Consider the following 17,005-nt stretch of genomic DNA (forward strand, 5'->3'; position numbering starts at 1 on the left):
GGCAAGGGTAGAATGGAAGAGTAAAGACCTCCATTACCCATTTTATTATTATGTTGTATTATTGTTGTGAGTTTTTATTATGTTGTACTAGCTAGTTTTTGTGTGTTTTGTGCTAGTTTTATTATGTGAGGTGTGTTTTGCTTTGACAAGTTGTAGACTCGTCGAGCTTTATTTGTTGTTGAAATGTAATCTCTCCCATTATTAATTAAATAAGAGGATTGCTCGCGTCGAAAATTGTGAACGCTTGTTTCTTCCATCCATTTTGTAAAGGCAAATCGATTTGAATCGTCCTAAACATTTGCACTCGGGAAAGTGGTATTTTGTGGAAAGGGAGAAAGGCTCATTTTTCGTATTTTGGTGGGAAAGGGAATGGTTTTCCCTTTCTTATTTTTTGGGATGTTTTTTTTGCATGTGGGTTTTTTGTACGGGGATGGTTGTTTTTTATCGTGGTAATGGTTGTATCCTTCTTCTGTAAGAAAGGACTGCCTACGTATTCACCCGAAGAGGCGAAATCAAACCGTGATCGTAGTTCAAAATATTTTGTAAATTTGATTTGGGTTTTGTGGTTGTATCCCTCAGGCATAAGAGGGACTGCCTACGTATTCACCTGAAGAGGTGAAATCAAACCATGCTCGTAGTTCAGGGAGTTTGTTTTAGTGCAAATGGACGTTGCCTTTGACAGATCAAAGGACATTCGAAACGGGCGGGGTGCCGTAGCTTAGACTCGATAAAACATGCAATTTCAAATCAGAACACGTTGAGGAACTTGACCTTAAAAGGGTTGAGGTCGTTGCTAGTTGTAAAACTAGGCTAGGTCGTTGGTTGTTATGGTTCAAGGGTAGTATTTTTTGAGGTTGTCTAGGTTGGTCGGGTTTGTAAAGTCCTCCCCATCTAGGTCACTCAGTCTCACTGCGCCCCCCGAAAGTATTTTCTTAACCAGGTATGGCCCGGCCCAGTTGGGTTTGAATTTTCCCCTCGGATCGACGGGTAATGGTGCTCGAACTGACTTGAGGACCAAGTCGCCTTCCTGGATGTTTCGGGGTTTATCCTTCTTTTTGAATACCCGTTGTATACGTCGTTGGTATAGTTGGACGTTGTGCAAGGCGTTGAGTCGTCGTTCGTCTAGAAGAGTGAGTTGTTCGTACCTTCGACGGGTTCATTCCGCCTCAGGGACTTGACTGTCTAGTAGGATGCGTAGAGAATGGACCTCTAACTGTACCGGTTGAACCGCCTCCATAACGTATGCTAGGTAGAAGGGTGTGGCGCCCGTCGGTGTTCGAATGGAGGTTCGTTATCCCCAGAGTGCAAATGGGAGTTTGCTCGGCCAATCGCGGTAGTTGTCTTGCATTTTCTTGATAATGGTGCCAAGTGTTTTGTTCGCTGCCTCCACCGCTCCATTGGTTTGGGGACGGTAGGGGGACGATCGATGTCGCTTGATCTTGTACTTGTCCAGCAAAGCTTGAGTTTCCACCCGGAAGTGAGAGCCTTGATCGCTGATGATTTCATGGGGTACCCCATATCGGCAGATAATGTTGTTCTGAATGAACTTGGCCACTTGTCTGGCGGTCAAGACTGCATATGACTGTGCTTCTACCCATTTGGTGAAGTAGTCGATGGCGACGAGGACGAAGCAATGCCCCTTGGTGCCTATCGGGTTGACTTTCCCGATGATGTCAATGCCTCAGGTTGAGAATGGCCAGGGTGATGTCATGGTGTATAAAAGGGATGGTGGTATGTGTTGTATGTTGGCGAAGATTTGGCAATTGTGGCAACGTTTGACGTAGTTACGGCAATCGGCTTCCATGGGGGTCCAGTAGTAACCTAGCCGCATGATTTTCCGTGTAAGCATCATTGCACTCATGTGAGGGCCACATTCTCCGTCGTGAACCTCTCCCATGACTTTTTTGGCTTTACGATGGTCAATGCAAAGGAGGAGAATTCCTTGGGGTGTTCTTTTGTATAGTTGATTTTGGTTTATCACGAATTGTGTTGCAAGTAAACGGATGGCTCTTTGTCCTCTTTGATCAGAGTTGAGAGGGAATTCGTTTTTGGTTTTGTAATTGAGGATGGCTTGGTACCAAGGTTCATCATGGCTTTCCTGGTCGTCGATAATGGCACAAATATGAGCTGGCTCGCTCCTTCTCTCGACACATAGAGGCATTGATGTCATGTTGTCAGGTATGTTGACGAGCGCGGCAAGCTTTGCCAAGGCATCAACAAATTGATTTTCCTCTCGTGGCAAGTGGAAGTAGTCGACTTGGTCGAAGAACTCGGCCTCTTGATTGATCTTTGCTCGGTAGGGAGCTAAGCTGTCAGATCGGCGCAAAGGATGTCTTCGTCAGGAAGTGACCATGTGTCGGTCGTTGGATCCTCGTTGACGGAATTTTCTGCTAGAAAATCAGCGACTGCTCTTCCCTTGATAACCTTGAGGGGTACGAACTTGAGACCAAACTCGGACAGCATTAGTGTCCACCTAGACAGCCTTCCGTTTAGTACGGGTTTTTCGAAGATGTATTTAACCGGGTCCATCTTGGAGTAGATGTGGACCGAGTAGCTGAGCATGTAATGCCGCAGCTTCTTTGTTGACAATACTAGGGCAAGGCATGTCTTTTCCAGTTGGGTATACCTCGTCTCGTACTCAATGAACTTTTTACTGATGTAGTAGATGGCTCGCTCTTCGTTGCCAACTGTTTGTGCTAACATTGCTCCCATGGCTGTGTTGGTAACAGTCAGGTATAGGGATAGAGGAATCCCTGGTTGAGGTGGCATGAGGACATGAGGTTAGTATAGAATTTCCTTTATCCTGTCGAAGGCTTTCTGACAGTCATCGTCCCAATCGGTGTGATCGGAGGCTCGAAGCTTCTTGAATATTGGTTCACAAATCATAGTGAGCTTGGCAATGAACCGACTGATGTATTGGACCTGACCGAGAAATCCCCGAATCTCCTTCTCGTTCCTAGGTCGAGGCATTTGTTGAAGGGCTTTGATTTTGGTTGGATCAATCTCAATGCCTCTTTTGCTGACGACATGTCCCAAGAGTTTTCCGGAGGTGGCCCCGAATGCACACTTCTGAGGATTTAGTCTCATGTTATATTTCCGCAGACGAGCGAAGAATTTCCGGAGGGCACTGATGTGGTCGTCCCATTCTTTTGATTTGACAATCATGCCATCGACATATACCTCTACCTCCTTGTGCATCATGTCATGTAGGAGAGTGGTAGCGGTTCTTTGATAGGTTGCCGCGGCATTGATGTGGCCGAAAGGCATGACCGTATAACAATATGTACCCCAATGTGTAGTGAACGCAGTTTTGTGCATGTCTTCTTCAGCCATTTTAATCTGGTTTTACCCAGCATACCCGTCCATGAAGGATAGGAGAGCATGCTCGGCGGTATTGTCTACCAGAATGTCAACATGTGGTAAAGGGAAGTCGTCCTTTGGACTCGCCTTGTTCAGATCCCTGAAGTCGACGCAAACCCGAATTCTTCCGTCTTTCTTCGGTACCGGCATAATGTTGGCCACCCAATCCGAGTATTCAGACACTTTGATGAACCCAGCCTTGAAATATTTGTCCACTTCTTCCTTGATTTTTAGGGCCCATTCAGGACGCATACGGCGTAGCTTCTGCTTCACAGGTTTAGCCCCGGGTTTAATGGGTATCCGGTGCTTTGCAATTTCTCTGTCAATCCCAGGCATGTCTCTGTAAGACCAGGCGAACACGTCCTTGTACTCGTGGAGGAGGTCAACGAACTGCTGTCTTTCCGAGGGGTCCAGGGTTGTCCCTATCCAAAGTTCTTGAGGTGTATTATCGGTTCCTACGTTAATAGGTTCGGTCTCCTCAATGATGGGGGTTCTTGTTTCCCGTTTGTCAAGTTCTTTGGCTAAGTGAGGTGGGTAGTCACTCAAGTCAAATTCCTCATAGTCATTCAGAATTGCATTGCAGTTAAATTGAGACAAGTCATAAGCAAACTTAGCGTTCATTAAGTTGACACGAGCTAAAAGCTCGGAAAGGACAGACATCTCGTGGTCAGTCAGAGGCGACACAACAGAGGAAGTGGCCCCTGGAACAGGCTCCAGGTTGTCACCATTCATGGGAGTGGGGGTCACCCTAGTAGCCTCTGAATCAGCCACGACTTTGTGATAAAATAGTGGGAAGGGGACCTTGACACGGACATCAGGAGCGTTAGGAGCTACGACAGACTCTGACTCCAACTTAGACTCAGACTCAGATCCTCCCTCACTTCCCTCCTTGAACAAAGGGCCTTCTCCAGTTGTTATCTTGAGAATGTGGCCCTGGCGATCGGTCCACTTGACGGTCTTCCTCCAACCCTGGGTGGCTTTCTCCGGGTCACTATCGGAGATCAAGGCGGTTGGATCAAATTGGTTGTCTTTCAGGGCGATGTTGATGAGGTCCTCATAGTCGAGGTGTTTGACGTTATCTTCCCCAAACAGGAGCGTGACAGCTTGTCCGTCAAGGCATGGTGACGGCTTGGGCTCAGATGATGTAGCTTCGATGTTGTCGGGGATAAAGTAGCAGTCCTGGAAGACTTCCACTCCCGGGTACCTAGCCTTCACCACAGAGTCATAGATCGGTTCCGAAAAACCGTGGTAGAGCTCGGACTCTCCCTCGGAGACAAAGTATCCGTTGAGAGTCAGGTGGTAGGGACGGAGGATAACCACGTGCTTCTTGCGTTTTCGAACTAGGAGGTTCATCTCCTGGATATCTTCGTCGGTAGGTTCGTATCCCAGCCCAAAGGGAATGTTGGGGACCTTAGCCTGTTTCAAGGGAGGCAATGGGTCCTTCAGTGGATTGAGCAGCAAACCCGGGAAATAACCCTGACGCATCATAATGCGGTTGACCGTGAAGTTGGCGAACGGGTCACAGTCAGAGGGCGTCAATTCATCAGTTATGGCGTTCACGGCTTGGAAACCCCACATTTCATTGTCGTCCTCCTCAATGGCTTGGGAGGCTATCCCCTTTCTCATGATTGCCTTGATCGGGGAAGCGGGAATCGTGATCGTTTTCCCGTTGAAGGGGACCCTGATCTTCTGGTGGAGAGTTGAGGTGACCGCCTTGACGGCGTGAATCCAGGGACATCCCAGGAGCATGTTGAAGGACGCGTCGATGTCGACCACTTGAAAACTGGTTTGTCTTTCTAGTGCTCCGGTTGCGACGGTCAAAGTGATTAGCCCGGCGACCTTGCGACGAGTGCCGTCGTAGGCGCGTACTCCTTGATTTGTTGGGATCAAATCAGATTCCTTGATACCCAGCCTGTGGGCAGTTTTGAGAGGAATGACATTCACGGCGGAACCGTCATCCACGAGGACCATGGGTATATTTTTCTGGAGGCATTGTACGGTGATATACAGGGCCAGGTTATGATTGGTTCCGAATGGAGGGATGTCCTCGTCGGAGAAGACGACCGGGTTTTTTAGATCAGGGGCGTCCCTTGTCATGTGCCCAACTATTTATTCTGGGGAAGAGGTGGAGGGCACGGTTAATTTTCCCAGGGCCTGCAGCAAGGCTTGTCGATGCTCAAAAGATGTTGCGATCAATTGCCAAATTGAGATTTCGTCTTTTGCCTTCTGGAGCTGTTTAAATATTGAGTTCTCAGGAGCCCTTGGTTGAGTGTCCACCTCTGGGACGATTTGGTCATTCGTTGTTGGGACGACCGTTGGATTGTTCGGATTTTGATAGGGACGTCCGGACCGAGTGAGATGCCCGATTTCCTTCGCCCGCTTCTCCTTCCCTGGGATGATATAGACATCCTCAACATCATCTCTCCATATGCCGTTAATTTCGGAGTCTCGAGGATACCTTGGAGGGGTATTCCTCGGTGGGTAGTTCTTGTGAGGGATACTTGTGTTAGGGCGATTTTTGTGGGGGTAGTTATTTTGAGGGTAGTTATTTTGAGGGTGATTTTCGTGGGGTCTATGCCAGAATGGTCGCGGGAGCAATCCGTCCTGGGGTGGGTAGTTTTGAATGTTTTGGGAATTCTCCCTCGGATGCGGTGCTGGGGGATTGAAGATGAGCCGACGGTAGGCGTCGTCGAGTCGGGTGATTCTTTTAGAGAGGTTGGCTATGGCCTCCTCCACTTACTGAAACATAGTGAGCATAGTGGCAGCACTAAACGAAAACACTCCGTCTGAGGATCTTTTTCCAAAGCATTCACCTCGTCATCAACTGGCAGGATGAGGTGAGAGCAGTCTAGGGTCGGCTCATCGTCAGAGATGGCGTGAATTCCCAGGGGATTCGTTTTGTTGTTCGGTTTAGTTGGTGGGGGTAAAGGCAAATCTCCTTTCTCAATCATGTCTTAAATGAGGTTCTTGAGTTTGAAACAAGTTTCGGTATCATGCCCTTTCCCTCGATGATACTGACAGTAAGCATTGGGCTTCCAGAACCGGGACTTCTTGGCATCGGTCGGATCCGACGTGGGTCCGATCGGTTGTAATTTCCCCTGGTCCATGAGTCTTTTCAGGGCACTTGCGTAAGTCGACCCTATGTTGGTAAACTCTCTCTGGGGGTGCTCAGTTTTCTTAGCAGATGGATCCCTGATAGCCTCTGCCAGTGGTCTTTGCTAAGACACCCTTTCGGAGGTCGTCCTCAATGCGCGTCCCAAGAATCTGCAGATCTTGGAAGGTCTTGATATTTTGATACCTCAGTAATTTGGCATAAATCGGGCGGAGATTGTTGACAAACGTTTCCACCAGAGTTGATTCACTAGGCTTACTGACCAATTGAGTACTCACCCTCCTCCAACGGGTTAGGAACTCAGTGAACCCTTCCTTGTCGTTCTGGTTTAGCACTTCGAGAGTACGGGTGTTGGCCTGGATCTCGACATTATCGGCGTACTGTTTGGCAAACTCAACTGCAATCTCATCCCAAGTAGTAAGGTTTTTCGGATCAAGGGAGTAGTACCATTGGCGAGGAATCGGCTCCAAAGAGGATGGGAAGATCCGGGTAAAAAGTTCCTGTTTGACCCCTTTAATGGCCATGTAGTCCTTGAAAGCACGGATATGATTGAGTGGGTCCTCCACTCCTTTGAACTTGGGCACATCAGTCAGGGTGAAGTTGTCAGGTAACTGGTCCCCAACAGGTTCGAACCTTCGGTTGTTCTCGAGATGGATATTGTTACCTCGGGCTAGGAGCTGTTCTTCCAAGAGTTTCAGTCTCTTCTCAGTTTCAGTCAGAGGTGGGGTATTATGTTCCCCAGTTTCCTTGTTCTCCAGGGCGTCGATACGGGTCTCGACGCGATCCAGGGTGACCTTAAGAGCGGTAAGCAGGCTGGCTAGCTGATCAGTTGTGACATCTCTGTTGTTATCATTGTTGTTGTTGGCCGAAGCTGAATACGGGGCCATGGCTCTGAGGTAGAAAAATGGCGCACATTACAACTCAATCCAACATGGTTTCAAGACTGAACGCAGACAACACAAAGGACGGGACAAAGATCAGACTCAACAAGACGGGGCGACCGTGTGTGGTCCCTCGGTGCTGACTCGATTTATGACGTGACGGTGTTTGACCGAACCTTTGACACGAGTCCAACATGACGGCGTGACGCCATTGGACGGGTCTCGTGGTGAGACGACTCATAAGTAAAGACCCATAAGTATGTTTGCTTCGACTCGATAGACACGAGGCGGAATTGGAATGGTGGACTGAAGTTTTCGAAAATAGAAATTTTCAAAAAGATTCATTTGTCGCTTTAATGGACGGCTTCCGAAGATAGAGATCTCCGCAAGTCGATCAGTTGAAAAGGGTTGTCTTAAGTTTATTTGCAAAAGACGGTTTGAGTTTGAGTTGGCTCGGAAAAGAGTGCATTGTTTCCCAAGACGGTTTTTGAAATTCAAAATTGTATGTTTTGAAAATCGAGTATGAAATGTGTGAAGAGGTCCCGGGGACGGTGCATGGTCCTTGGGATCCCGAAAGTGTCTCGAGAAAAGGGCGTGTGCTTTTCTCGGGTTTTTAAAGAGCCATTGTCGGCGCGAAACGGGTTAAAATCCGTGTCTAGACGCGGCGATTAAAACGGCGTAAAAAAGGTGATTTGAAATGGTTGGTTATACAAAACCGGGTTTGAAAAATCGTCATTACGACGGCCTAGAAAGGCGTGTTGAAATGGTTATACAAAACCGAGTTTGAAAATCGTCATTATGACGGCCTAGGAAGGCGTGTTGAAATGGTTATACAAAACCGAGTTTGAAAATCGTCATTACGACGGCCTAGAAATGGCGTGTTGAAATGGTTATACACAACCGGGTTTGAAAATTGTCAATACGACAGCCTAGAAAGGCGTGCTGAAATGGTTATACAAAACCGAGTTTGAAAATCGTCATTACAACGGCCTAGAAAGGCGTGCAACGGTCGGCGAAAGACCGAGGTTTGAAATGGCCATTATAACGGCGCAAAAATGTGTTTTTGAAAGTTTGAAAATGTCACGGAAGGACTTATTATCAAGTAGCACATAAGCACTCACAGTTCATTATATTATGCATTATGCTGACACGGGTTTTGGCTTAAAAGGGTGGGTTACACACCAAGCAATCAAACCCCGATTTGCGAGAGGGATACCAATCCAAACAAAATGTGTAAGGAGGGTGCCCTAGCCTCGTGCTCGAAAGTGATGAAAGCTCTTTGACGAAACAGAAATGTGTAACGTCAACGGTATGCTTGACTCAATCAGGATTCGAAACGCGGGGATGAGAAAAATCACGCCGACGAAACGAGCCAATTGGTCGAAAAAGGTTAGGTTGTGGGCCTGGACAAGGAACCCGACCGTGACCGTAATATCAATTAATGCATTCCAACCAAGACCTCGTTCGAGTCTCACCATCTAGGGATCACAAAGACGTAAGTGTCCTAGATTTCCCCAGCGGAGTCGCCAATCTGTGGACATGGGCCACGTCTCGGTCTGTGGATTTGGGCCACCTATCGGTCCGCGGTCGCGGGCCACCTGCGAGCCCACTTCTATCTGTGGACACACAGCGATCTTTTTGAAAGCCACGCTCGGCGGCGTAAAAATGCTTTCGACCGGATCGTTTTAGATCCGTCGGTTTCGTCTCGGTTAGGGTCTCGAAACGATTAGAGATGTTCGAAGTCACCACCAAGCATTTGTGGGATGCCTGGAACCCGTTCGAATTCCACTTTATACCTCGGTCAAATCGAAGCACAAAGAAGTGTTTGACATAGGTACTAAAGATAAGGAAATCGTCCCTCTTTAGCATCCTATCTCTAGAATGACTCTCGTACGCCTTGGATAAGGTCGTCCACTATCCAAAGTTTCTGAGTAAGAGGTGAAGGTACGTATTGGGAAGCCCTTTAATCAGACACCCAATCCCGCCCGCGTTAGCGGCCTCTACTGATCGATCTTAGTTGGTTGAATGCAAAAGTTGATAAAACGGTTTAAATGCATGAATGCGCATCCAATAATTTAAACCTAACATGTGAGAGCTTTCAAAGTCGGTTGATTTAATCCAAGTATCAAGTATAAGATGTCGAGTTATATTAATGGTTGATTTGCATGCAAGACGGAAATTAAACATCCATTTACCATACTAGGTTTAGGGTGCATAACATGATCCATTTGTCTCAGTAAGGCATTTTGCAAATATGGTTTTGGATAATCAAATAGTCATCTGATCCGTCCTATATCCGGGCTAACCGGAGTCGGGATCGTCCTAGACTAATGCTGGAAGGGAACAGGCCCTGTACCAGATGGCTATATGAGGTGCGAGCCAGCCGGCGATACAAGGGGCCTCCCTCTGGTTTTAAAAGTGAGAAATGAGGAGCCTGTTTAGGCGCGGGTTAGCCCACGGTTTATGTGCCGTGTTCTGACCTTTTAGAAAACGTGTTAAAACGTGTTAAAATGGGCATTTGAACCCGGTTTGATTTGAAGGGGTCGTTTAGACCGCTTTTGTTGATTTGAAGAACTAGACTTGAATAATCGTCATTATTTTGACAATATTCGTTGTCGGGTTCGATTTGACAAACTTGACATGAATAGTTTTGAAAATAATTATGGACTAATTATTTTAAGTCCATTTGAATGTTATTAGTCGATACTCATCATCGTACCCGGGTTAAAATCCGGCATGGTATGTAGAACCAAGGATGACTTTGTGTTGGTGACTAATATGTTTGTTTGAAAATGTAAAGAAATGAAATAAAAGGCTTTAAAATACTTTTTAAATGTCATTAACCAAATATTATCATCGAAACACGGATTTAACCGTCATGGTATGAGGAACCAGGGGTGAAAAATGCTTTATGGTTAAAACAAGTGAAATAAAATAAAAATGGTTTGAAAATACTTGAAATGGTGAAAACCGATTACAAATATGAGAAATGGATTAAGGGAAATGACGAGAACAAACACGGTTGATCTCTGGTCTGAATACCCCATTTAGGCGCGGGCTAGTTGGCGACCTAAGGGGCTTCTGCCTCAGACCAAAAATCAGTTTTGGCACGTTTATTCCATGTTTTTGTTCATGTTATGCATGTTATAGTCATGAAACGAATGAAAACATAATAAAAGAGGATTTTTACACCCTCATACTTACATGTTTGGTTATGGCGAGTGACCGAAGTAAGTGTAATAACTCGTTTGATCGGAAAAAACTCGGGTTAAAACCGTTTTGGTAAGTAAAAAAGAGTGTTTTAAGCTTAGTGATGGTGTAGTGGTCGAAGTGGTCCGTCAAGTGATTTAATGCACGATGACGGTACCAAACAATGTGTAAGGCTCGTGTTTACGATCGGTAGGTCGTAAATACGCGTCGGGTTGTTACTTAAGAAGTCGAGTCGAGAATTTTAAGGGAGAAAAGAGGGGGCGGACACTCGCGTAACTCCCAAATGGGTGGCATTTGAGGGGTATTTATAGGAGAATGAGTGGTTGTGTGAGTTTTGAGCGACGTAGCCACCTGGGCTGCTCAAAGAGGTGCGAGCCACGTCGCGGTTCTTCGAGTTGTGTTGTCACTTTCACAACAAACGCAATCATGATTTGTTCTATCCTAGGTTTTGTAGTCACATGTTTGGTACTTGACCAACATGAATCCGGGAAAACTTAAGGTAGAAGGTTTGAAATGTTTGGTTTTTTTGTGGTTGACTCGGTTTGAGTCGTTGTTGGAGTTGGGATTTGAATTTTCGATTCGGTTTTTGGTCTGGTGTCGGTTTTGACTGCTAGTTAGTGTCATTGCGACCCCGTCATCGTGCATTAAACACTCCAGGTATTTTTGAAATGTTTTGAAATGTTTTATTTTCGAAATCGTTTTAAGTTTTCCAACGTAAAGTTGTACACAAACTGTCGATCAAACGCCGCGATTCCAGAACATGTTGTAGTCCGATAATCATCGGGTGTTTGTTGGAGTCTCAGCAGATACCGGGTATCTACAACTTTCTTAATTTCCCTTACCTTTACTTTATGTCTTTTACTGAACTGGTTGCTCTCTAATATGGATAGCTTATATTGTTTGTGATACCACTGATATTGCCGTGAAATTGAAAAACTGATAGTATTTGTTGGGATTATGAATTGGGGTTGTATTACTCTAATGTGGTTGGTTCAATTTGTGGATAAAAGTTTCATATTTATGCTCATAATTGGTTTTTTTTAGCTGAGTGTCATGTTGTTGATGCCCATAGCTATATTCGGCTAACTAATTATTGGGTTTAGAGACTGTTCAATTTATAGAAGCTTGGTAGTTCAGCATGTGAAATCGTGAATCTGGTCAAAGAACCGTAAATAAATAAGATTATCAGCAAGAACTTTACTTGGCCGCTAGGCTAGCGCTTACAGGAGAGATTCAATTAATTATCTCATGAGACTCTTTTGAAATCTGATGACACCTAAATTATTTTATTCAATTTGAATAGATGTCATGTTCCCAACTGATGTGCATGAGCTTTCTTCTAATCGAGTGTTGAGCTAGCCGCTACCATATGATCTAAAACAGCTTTGTTGATACGGAACTATAAAAATCAGTTATTTTGCTTCATCTTAATCTTTATTAAGAAAATAAAGGCTCTTTAAAGTTAGTCTGCTTACTGATTCATGTTATTTATCTTGTTTCTTGTTGTTCTAACATATCCATTCCTGAATAATATAAAGTAGTCTCATACTTTGGCGGGTAATTCCATTCAGCACAATTTTGGAACATTTTTGTGAAGTGTATATGTACTAATTAAATATATTTATATAATTTTTTTTCTCATTATAGGTTTCAGATTCATCAGATGGTGACGATGCGCCTTCATATGTTGATTGAAGTCCCTTTGACATTGTGTCTACATGATTGAAGCCCCTACGACATTCAAACTACTAAGTGTCCTTGTCTAACTAGTTGCGTAGCATTTTTTACGATTTTTTTGGACAACTTTATGTTGGATTTTACTACCGTGCGGATCTCTCTTGATATTATTGATTCTGTCGTACTATAAAGTACGTACAAGTTTATATTAGTTAAGTTGTCAATGCTAGTATTTGTGACGGAGACGATATATGTATCAAATGTATGCTTATTTATAAAAGTACGTGGGTACTTCATTTTATATATATTGCAGTATGTTTTTTCATGATTTAGTAATAGCTAGTAGTACTATACTACTTATTGATAGGTCTATTTAATTATTCTCTATGATTTTATAGGTAATAAAAAAGCCAAAATTATACCGTGATATAAGAAGTGTCAATATATAAATAGTTGACGCCTAATTTTGTCTCATCGAGTTACACATAAAAGCACCAATAGTCGCTGAAGACGCTTAAAAGCGTCAAATTTTTCGACAAATAAAAGAGTCAATAATCAATGAAGACGCTTACAAGCGTCAAAATTATTGACAATTAAACGCGTCAATAGTCCATGAAGACGTTTAAAAGCGTCAAATTTATTGACAAAAAAAAACGTCAATAGACAATGAAGACGCTTAAAAGCGTCAACTTTGTTGACAATTAAAAGCGTCAATAGTCCATAAAGACGCTTAAAAGCGTCATATTTGTTGACAAAAAAAGCGTTAAAAAATAACGATGCTCCAAAAATTGACGCTTTTTAAAAGCGTTAATAAACAAAATATTGACGCTTTAAAGCGTCAAAAAATGCTCAAAAAAGCGTCATAAATGCAAGGGTTGTGTAGTAGTGGTTACTTACTCGATCGAGTAACTTACTTACTCGATCGAGTAAGTTACTCTTGCGGGTTGTTTTGATCGGGTTTTGTTAGTAACGCGTGATTGATATATTAAGCTTTCCGTCACTTTCTTCATCATTTGTATATTTTATAAAAACCTTTCAAGAGAGAAAAGAAGTTACGTTGTGTACATTCGTCGCGTTACCATCAAATCCCAAAGGCTAAGGATGTCGGATCGTCACGTTTTTTACGCCGTTGAGTTCGTCGTGTCGAGGGTAAGATCCTTGTATAGTTTTTATGTTGTTTCGTCAATTTTGGTTAAACCCTAATTGGGTAAATTTAAGGGTTTTGGGTGTTTGATTGGCTTAGTAGTAATTGTATGATTGTATATGTGTTTATAGGAGGAGATTTCGTAGAAGAGCATTTTGATTAGCTGCTTGTGACGGTCTTGTGATGGCTTATTTCAGGTAGGGTTTCCCTACTCAGTATTAGTTACATGATTGTGTGGTGATTGTTGTTGTGACTATTGGTTACGTATAATGTTGGTTGATCTGGTTGGTTGTGGATTTTCTACTGTTGATTGGTTTATATCTGTCTGTGATCTTTAGGGTGCGTCCCTGGCTGAGTGGAGTCACTTGCGGGAGTGGCTTCACGCCCTTGATTCGCCCTCTGTGGAACCCGCCACAGGAGGGGATGTGCACATTAATGAACATGGGTTTACCGCTCGATGGAGATGAGCGGGGCTTAGGTGGGAACGGCTGCGGTCCCACATTGGCGGCGATGAGTACCTGTTGCGATGGGTACTCTAGCAGGGCTACACACTTTAGTGTGTAGTCAATTGTTTGGAGATTGGAGATGGAGACTGGGGTTGTGTTGAGCTGTTTGAGCTGTTTGTATACTTATTTCATTGTGGCATTGTTTTCGTGTTATTAGTACTGACCCCGTTTAAATGTTTTAAAAACCGTGGTGATCCATTCGGGGGTGGTGAGCAGTTATTGAGCAGGTATGAGACGAAGCGCATGGGATAGCGGGGATGAGTCATCATGTAGCAATTTTAGAAGTCTTCCGCTGTGTCGTACATTTTGTAGTTGTTTAGTAGTTGACAGTTTTGAGAACATGTATTTCCTTTTAACAGTTTTTGGAGTTTGGCTTGTATCACTTAAACTTTATTTTCATTTTAATACGTTTAGTTATTGTCTATTTGAGTATCATTGCCTCGGGTAACCGAGATGGTGACGTTCTCATACCTTAAGTGGTCCTGGTAAGGCACTTGGAGTATGGGGGTGTCACAAAGTGGTATCAGAGCGACGATCCTGATACCTGTAACCAATGAATCTAATGAACATAAGGAGTCAAATAAAATGAACCCGGGGTATAAGTTTTAGGAGCTAATGCAAAGGCTTGGGAGACGTCCTATAGTTGCGAACTCGCCGGACAATTTTGAACCGGTCACCATGGGATATCAGTCGGGATCGCTATGTGTTTATCTTGTGAATTGTGTATCTTTGTAGAAAAGTGTGGTATGAATCGGTGGATGTATGTATGTGTAGAATGGGGAATGTGTAGAGAAAGATGATAATGAAGTGATTTTATACATTATTGATTGGAAGCATGATAGTTGTTTTACGATATGACATTATAGAAATACGGAAAGAAAGTTTGTTTGGTTTGAGTTATACATAGAGTTATGTATATATATATATATATATATATATATATATATATATATATATATATATATATATATATATGTTGTTGGTAGTGTTGTACGAGTTTATATAGCTGAAAGTTTGAGTAAGAGCATGAATAATTGGTGGAAAAAGATGAATAATTGTTGCATGATAATATGATTTATGATTAAGTATGTTATATGATGGAAGTTATTTTATAGTGTTGTTATGCTAATAACATGTGAATAGGGGACTTGATGTCATATATTTGTGATTTTGTTTACGTAAAGTTATATAATAAAAACATGCGGGTAATATGTGATTGATAAGTTGAATGATATATGTGCAGTGAGTTATTTGTTGCTTGGCTTTTGAAGATAGTAACATGTGGTTAGGGATAGTGGCCTTATGAGTATTGAGTTGTTTTTGTGTACGTTGATGTTGTTTAAGTTGTTTGGAAGTAAAAATCAAGTAGTTGTGTTTTTCGATTATAGAGAGGTTGACTTTAAACTGTTAAAACATGAGATTTATATACGATTTTGATGTGATTCCAATTGGAGGTGATAGCTTGTTCTGTTACGATTCTAACGATAGGTCACACGCCAAAAATGACCAAGAAACGGGTGAGATATGACCGTCTTACGACAACTGAACAGTGCTGAGAAATGCGTAGGGTACTCGATCGAGTGGCCCCCACTCGATCGAGTGCACCTCTTGTTACTTGATTGAGTAACCCTTACTCGATCGAGTAGCCCTGGTAATTTGTTATACATATCTCTGACCTTCACCTACTCGATCGAGTAAGTCATTAACTCGATCGAGTGGCCTGAACTCGATCTAGTGACCCCTGTTTTGGGTCATATGCTTATCTTTTGACTTTGTTGCAAATTATGTTTAATTCAAAAGTGTTCTTTTGCTTCTGTATGCATTGTTTTACGTATGTGTTAGTCCTGATGCGTAAGTTACCCAATCCTATGATGTAAGGTGTGGCACCTGTGGTGACTATGAGTTTGGTAGGGAGGACATGAGTTACATGTGGTTGTGATAGACAGTGGAAAAAGAAAAAGGAAGATGGTTAAGGCTTATTGAGGTATAGAGCATGTTTTGTGAGATGATAAGAGTGATATGATTGTGTGTTGAGTAATGTAAAAGTAAGTGAATATGGGCAAGGGATGATGTGAGTCTAACGAACATGAGAATGAAAAGATTGAAAGGAAGGATGTGGATAGTGGCAACTTGAGATGTTTAAAGAATTATGGAGGGAGATGGTTAGGAATCGTGTGGGTTAAGAATATAAGTAGTGAAATGTCGTTTTAGAGGGATTGAGAAGAGTGGTATATAATGAACTTTATGGAGACCTGTCGCGACGTGGATTTACAGATAGTGAGTAAGTTTGGGAATTTGTATTATCAAGAGGTGAAGCTAATGTGTGATTTCCTTGGGCAATTAACAGTAAGAAATGAGTTTTGGGATTCTAGAAAAAAAAATGGTGATTAGTGTGAGTGATAGCATGAGATGGTCTGGACTGATTGGCGATAAGTGTGAGTGATAGCATGATAAGAGAAGATCCATGGTAAGAAAGAGTGAGATGATACTGATATGAAATAATGGGATTCGAGTTTTGGAGCAATGAGAAGGTAACCGGAGCACTAAAGAGTTAGATAGAAGTAATAAGGAGTTGAACTATTAATCAGTATTGTTGAGTGTAAAGAAGAAAGAAGGATAAAAAGTAAGCTGAGAAAAATGTTGACCGGAGTTATGTGATAAAGAAGTAATGAATCGTCGAGATGTGTAATACTATCAAGAGGATTTAAGTTGACGGTTATGTAGAAGTTCCAGGACGACATGTTAATCATGAGTTTCGAGGAATTAAGGAAAGTAAAAAGTTGGGTAAAGAATTTACACGATATGAGATCTTGGTGGTGAGTCGAATGACAATACAATTAAGGATGGAATTGGAAATAGTGTTTAGGTGATTTTTGTTGATGTATTTGATGTTCGTTATTTGGGATGATAACCAAAGATAGGAAAGAAACCGTGATGTTTAGAGATGAGTGTAATTGGTTTGATGTACGAACGGTGGTAGTGTGGATGTGTTGTCACTAGTGGTTAGGGGTGATGATAAATAGGAAAGATGGCCAATCTAAAGAGGTTGATTTTGTAGAGACCGGATTGATATGTATGGTTGTGAGGAAGTATAAGACGTAGTCTTAGGAGGTGG

This window comes from Silene latifolia, unplaced genomic scaffold, assembly GCF_048544455.1.
Source record: "Silene latifolia isolate original U9 population unplaced genomic scaffold, ASM4854445v1 scaffold_20.1, whole genome shotgun sequence".
Classification (NCBI taxonomy): Eukaryota; Viridiplantae; Streptophyta; class Magnoliopsida; order Caryophyllales; family Caryophyllaceae; genus Silene; species Silene latifolia.